General features: G+C 41.8%; 1 long non-coding RNA gene across 1 annotated transcript; it reads right to left on the bottom strand.

Annotated features, from left to right (window-relative positions):
- Positions 1-4,230: 4,230 nt before the first annotated feature.
- Positions 4,231-6,451, bottom strand: LOC129863212 (uncharacterized). The gene is made up of 4 exons (XR_008760944.1): positions 6,222-6,451; positions 6,012-6,053; positions 5,500-5,645; positions 4,231-5,068 (listed from the first exon to the last, which is right to left on the bottom strand). It is a non-coding gene; the product is annotated as an uncharacterized LOC129863212 (long non-coding RNA).
- Positions 6,452-6,791: the final 340 nt, after the last annotated feature.

Raw genomic sequence — 6,791 nt, 5'->3', positions numbered from 1 at the left:
AAGGTCATACAGAGGGGTCCAAAAGGGCAACAGTACAGGCAGGGAAAAGGCTAGTAACGTAGTCCGAGAGATCAGGCAATAGGTAGATAACAGGAAATCCGATAGGCTAAAGTACAGGCAGGGAATAGGCAAAAGGCGTCGTTAGTGAGGCAGGCAAAAACTCATACACGGGAGGAGTAAATCACGGGAAAAACAGAGCTCTGAAAGACGTGTGTCACAAAACAAACAATACCTCACAGTGATGAGGTGCAATGAACTGAACTAAATAGTGTGTGATAATGACATACAGGTGTGTGAACAGGTGATCAGAACTCAGGTGATTTGGATCTGGAGAGTGAGCTGCGTTCAGGGGATCTACGTGTGAGAGCGTGAGCTGGAAAGGGGGCTGGAAAGTGAGCTGCGTTCAGGGGATCGACGTGTTTGAGGGTGTGAGTTGGAAGCAGACGTTGCAAACATTTCACAAAGCTGTACATGGTGTCGCAATGCCGCCATTTATTTAGACTGCTGGCTAGCGGCAATAATGTAATTACTTAATCAATAATTCAAGTTGGAAATTCAAACATGGCAGATTATAAAATAAATTGTCGATGCAACAGCATACTAATCAGCTCCCAATAGAAATCAGCTCCGTGCTTGCAGAACTGGTGTATTTGAAGTGCCACCTTCTTCCCAGCTTCCCTGATGTTGCTACGGCAATCAAGCTGTTTTTACCATCCCTGTATCTGTCGCTTCTGCGGATAGATAGTTTTCTAAACTGAAATTTTTTCAGTCACATTCCAGAAGCCCAAGAAAAAATGCACATATGCACTAGGATTGACCTATGAAAGATTTTTTTTTTAAAGGCTTATGAATGACTTTTTGGAGGGTTACTGTCAAAATGAGATATTCAATAAAAATAATTGACATCGATGATCCCAGAGATCATATGCCCCCCCCCCCCCCCCCCCCCCACCACACCGTGCGGGGGTATCCGATACGCCAGTGTGCACACGTCAGTACACACACAAATTCAAACACCCACCAGGGGTTGGAACCGGTCAGGGAAAAGAACCAAAAGCCTGAAAAAATGAGTAACAGAATCCGAACCGGGAACGTAGGTGATCTATACTGTTCAGAAACTGAACCGTTATTTTAAAAGCATGGAAACTGGTTCATAACAGAATTTTACTTTCCGGGGATATTTTGCAGGACACTCCTGCATTGTCTTGGCTGTGTGCTTAGGGTTGATGTCCTGTTGGAAGGTGAACCTTCGCCAAAGTCTGAGGTCTTGAGCGCTCTGGAGCAGGATTTCATCAATGATCTCTCTTTACTTTGCACCGTTCATCTTTCCCTCGATCCTGACTGGTCTCCCAGTACCTGCCGCTGAACAACATTCCCTCAGCGGATGCTGCAACCACCATGCTTCACCATAGGAATGGTGCCAGGTTTCCTCCAGAAGTGATGCATGGCATTCAGGCCAAAGCGTTCAATCTTGGTTTCATCAGATCAGAGAATCTTGTTTCTCATGGTCTGAGAATCCTTTAGGTGTCTTTTGGCAAACTCCAAGCGTTCTGTCATGTGCCTTTTACTGAGGAGTGGCTTCCGTCTGGCCAATCTACCATAAGGGCTTGATTGGTGGAGTGCTGCAGAGATGGTTGTCCTTCTTATGCCTGCCAATACCATAATTCCACTGCCACCATGGGGCACTCTGTTCACAACGTTGTCATCAGCAAATCACTCGCCCACACAACACCATACACTTGGTCTGACGTTGTGAGGCTGTTTGGACGTACTTCCAAATTCTCTAAAACAATGGCTTATGGTAGAGAAATTAACATTCAATTACCTGGCAACAGCTCTGGTGGACATGTTTGCAGGCAGCATGCCAATTTCACTCCCTCAACACACTGTTGTGTGACAAAACTGCACCTTTTAGAGTGGCCTTTTATTGTCCCCAGCACAAGGTGAACCTATAAAATTATTGTGCTGTTTATTCAGCTTCATGACATGACACACGTGTCAGGTGGATGGATCATTTTGACAAAGGAGAAATGCTCACTAACAGGGATGTTAACAAATGTGTGACTCGTTTCAGGAAACTAGGCTTAGGTCGCACGTCTCTACTTCACTACTTTTTTTAATCAAAATGCATTTTTTGGGCAGAAATGCCTTCTGGAACGTCAACTTTCATGTGCCTTAATAACAAACTTGAATGCCATCTATAAATCTGAAATTGTTCAATTACGTGCCGAGATGGTTTAGCCAAGGAAAAAATAAGCAATTTTGACACAACTTTGGAAGTATGCTTGGGGTTATTGTCCATTTGGAAGACCCATTTGCGACCAAGCTTTAACTTCCTGACTGATGTCTTGAGATGTTGCTTCAATATACCCACATAATTTTCCAGCCTCATGATGCTATCTATTTTGTGAAGTGCACCAGTCCCTCCTGCAGCAAAGCCCCTCCACAACATGTTGCTGCCACCCCAATGCTTCACGGTTGGGATGGTGTTCTTCGGCTTGCAAGCATCCCCCTTTTTCCTCCAAACATAACGATGGTCATTATGGCCAAACAGTTCTATTTTTGTTTCATCAGACCAGGGGACATTTCTCCAAAAAGTATGATCTTTGTCCCCATGTGCAGTTGCAAACTGCAGTCTGGCTTTTTTATGGCGGTTTTGGAGCAATGGCTTCTTCCTTGCTGAGCGGTCTTTCAGGTTATGTCGATATAGGACTTGTTTTACTGTGGATAGAGATACTTTTGTACCTGTTTCCTCCAGCATCTTCACAAGGTCCTTTACTGTTGTTCTGGGATTGATTTGCACTTTTCGCACCAAAGTACGTTCATCTCTAGGAGACAGAACGCGTCTCCTTCCTGAGCGGTATGATGGCTGCGTGGTCCCATGGTGTTATACTTGCCTACTATTGTTTGTACAGATGAACGTGGGACCTCCAAACTTGTGGAAGTCTACAATTTTTTTCTGAGGTCTTGGCTGATTTCTTTTGATTATCCCATGATGTCAAGCCAAGAGGCACTGAGTTTGAAGGTAGGCCTTGAAAAACATCCACAGTTACACCTTCAATTGACTCAAATTATGTCAATTAGCCTATCAGAAGCTTCTAAAGCCATGACATAATTTTATGGAATTTTCCCAAGCTGTTTAAAGGCACAGTCAACTTAGTGTATGTAAACTTCTGACCCACTGGAATTGTGAACAGTGAATTATAAGTGAAATATTCTGTCAGTAAACAATTGTTGGAAATTACTTGTGTCATGCAGAAAGTAGATGTCCTAACCGACTTGACAAAACTATAGTTTGTTAACAAGAAATTTGTGGAGTGGTTAAAAAACGAGTTTTAATGACTCCAACCTAAGTTTATCTAAACTTCCGACTTCAACTGTATAGTGAGCTCCAAAATTAGTGGCATGATTCAATGGTGACTACATGGGAATAAGGTATATTTAACTTGAGTGTTAAATTCAACACTACATATGAATCACACTAATGTGATTCAGTGTTTAGAAAATACCACTGCCTGTAACGCACGTCGTCGGGAGAAGGAGAAGAGGACCAAGGTGCAGCGTGGTAAGTGTTCATACTATTTAATTAAAATATGAAACACTAGACAAAACAACAAACACGACAAACGAACAGTCCTGAAAGGTGAAACAAACACTAAACAGGAAACAACCACCCACAAACACAGGTGGGAACAGGCTACCTAAGTATGATTCTCAATCAGAGACAACGATAGACAGCTGCCTCTGATTGAGAACCATACCAGGCCAAACACATAGAAATACAAAACAAGGACAACATAGAACACCAGACATAGAATGCCTACCAAAACTCACGCCCTAACCAACCAAAATAGAGACATAAAAAGGATCTCTACGGTCAGGGCGTGACACTGCCTTAGAGTTAAAGTAAAATTCCACTCAAACTCTTTGGGTATTTGTTTCTAAATACAGAAAGTGTCACAGTATGATGCGTTTTGCATGACGTCATCATACTGTGACACATTCTGTATTTTGAAAGTTCTATATCGTGAAAACTTGAATGCTGTCATACAAAACATTTTTGGACAGTATCAACAGTGGACTAATGAAACAAATACCAAAAGATGGTTTTTGAGTGGTATTTTCCTTCAGGTTTTCATCACTTATAAAAGTGTTCAAGGGAAACTTTTGTTGTTGTTTTGTCTCTGTACTCCAGCACTTTGGATTTGAAATGATACAACGACTATGAGGTTAAAGTGCAGACAGTCAACTTTAATTTGAGAGTATTTCCATAAATATCTGGTGAACAGTTTAGAAATTACAGCACTTTTTGTACATAGTCGCCCCATGTTAGGGGACCAAAGGTATTGGGACAAATTCACTTACGTTTATAAAAGTGGTAAAAAGTATTTGGTCCCATATTCATAGCACGCAATGACTACATCAAGCTTGTGATTCTACAAATTTTTGGATGCATTTGCTGTTTGTTTTGGTTGTGTTTCAGCTTATTTTGTGCCCAATATAAATTAATGGTAAATGATTCATGTATAATTTTGGAGTTACTTTTATTGTAACTATGAATAGAGTATGCTTTTAAACACTTCTACATTAATGTGGATACTACCATATGGATAATCCTGAATGAGTCGTGAATAATGAGTGAGAAACTCACAGATGCACAAATATCATACCCACAAGACATGCTAACCTCTGACAATAGAAATAACAGGGGAGGTTAGCATCTTTTGGGGGTATGATATTTGTGCGACTAACTTTCTCAATCATCATTATTCACGATTCATTCAGGATTATCCGTAATCATGGTAGCATCCACATTAATGTAGAAATGTTTAGAAACATATTCTGGCAGTTTACCAGCTGGTTTAGCAGGCTTTGGCGACGTTAGCTGGGCTGTTGGGTTTGGGGAGCTGCGACTATGGCTTCTTGTAGACAACCGTCTGGTCCTTTCTGCGCTCCACAGCCAGGTGGACAAGCCTCTCCCTGAAGTGGTGGGTTCTGGGCTCGTACCCTTTCTTCATCACCCACTGCTTTGACCTCTTGCAGAACATTTGCTTGCACTGCAAGTCTCCTGGAAAGACATGACGACTGATCATAAGGATGTGTAACACATGAAGACTGATCATAAGGATGTGTAACACATGAAGACTGATCACGAGGATGTGTAACTATACAAGAAATCAAAAAAAAAATCTACAATAGACTGGTATGTGTTTTGTTACACTCAAAGTCAATAATGGGGCATGGAGATGGGCTGTTAGCAAAAATGTGAAAAGTTTGAAGGTGGGGGGGCTCGACTTGTGTAAACCCTCCTTGGTTGTGCTGTTGAGTAGACAAGCCCTGCCAACAATAGATTGAATAGGCTAGAAGAGTATACTAACAGCCCATCTCCTCCATGCCAAATAACTGACTGCAAGGGTGTGAAAGGTTTGAGGAGCACTAGATAGTTGAGTGTATTGGTGATTTTGTTTTCTCAAGAGGGTATTGTCCTTTCATAAATACTTTTGGCTGTCCTGCCTTGTTTCCGAGTCTAATGATGTTGAGTTTGAGCTTGTTCCCGTCTGAAAGCTTTCATCCAATGGGTGTGCAGGCTCTTTTCTATTAAAGCTGGTGTCAAGGTCATCTTCATTAGCAGCAGTGGGATTTGTCTGTAGGACGGACGGTAGTCATTGATTAGCCAACATTTTACTACTTCATCCCCATCAATGCACACTCAAACAAGGTACTATATCCACCCACTCCCCTCGTGTCAATAGATCATGCATACTAACCTTCACACACAATACCAACCGCCAACAGACACCAGTTAGTCACCCACACCATCCCCTCCTTACTAATACCTCCTTTTCTGCATGAGCAATCAACCAAGCCTCCATAAAACCACGAAAACTACTGGAGCCTACTTATAAACACACCAACTATGACAACAAGACACGGACCCTGTTTATGCCTAGCTCCAGTATATGTATTTTCTCATTCTGCAGTCATGGAAAGATTTAGCAAAGGTGACTTACACTTGTTCCTAGTGCTGAGCTTGATGTTGATGGGATTGGACTCTAAATAGAACACAGTCACATTAGCCTTTGTGATAGTCTCTAGCTAACGTAACATGACCAAACTAACATTAGCTTGCAAAGTTACAAATCACCTCGCCAGATAGCATCTGGCTAATTACATTGATTTGCTTTGGAATGTAAGAGCTAGCTAGATTTTAGTGTAGACACCTCAGCTCAACTTCTTTCTGCTATGTTGATGTTGGCGGATCGACTATCTTCCTCTTTGAAGGTGAAGAGGAAACTCGATGGAATAGCTCACTTTTCAACATTCAACGACTTGGGCTCCCCATAAGTTGAGACTTCAGCTCCATTTCAAAATCCTCTGGCTGAAAGGGCTGGATACAAAAAGATATTTCTCCAAATCAACTGTATCTACCGGGGCGGTTCTACGTCCTGAAATCGCTAGGAATTCTGGATAGCGTGGTTTGCTTACAACAAGGAAATGTAGATGGCCCTAGCGGTGAGATGCAGAAGCGTTCGTATTTGTGTGTCGTGAGGAAATCCACAATGTGTATTACATATATGATATGTTAATAACATATACAGGGAAATGTATAGTGAAATAGAGCAGCGGTGAAATGTCCCTTTAATTGAACACAGACAGTAAGAGAGTTAAACGTAACTCGGACAGAGTTAATTGCTTTCAAGCGCTCTGGATTGCGTCGTGAAAAAGGGGCTTGATTGAACAAAGATGAAGACGATAATTATTATAAAACGATTCTGACCTTCGCAACTCTG

The sequence above is a fragment of the Salvelinus fontinalis genome, chromosome 10, assembly GCF_029448725.1.
Source record: "Salvelinus fontinalis isolate EN_2023a chromosome 10, ASM2944872v1, whole genome shotgun sequence".
Taxonomy (NCBI): domain Eukaryota; kingdom Metazoa; phylum Chordata; class Actinopteri; order Salmoniformes; family Salmonidae; genus Salvelinus; species Salvelinus fontinalis.
The sequence above is the reverse complement of the archived record's forward strand: the minus strand, read 5'-3'. Positions and strand labels throughout refer to the sequence as shown.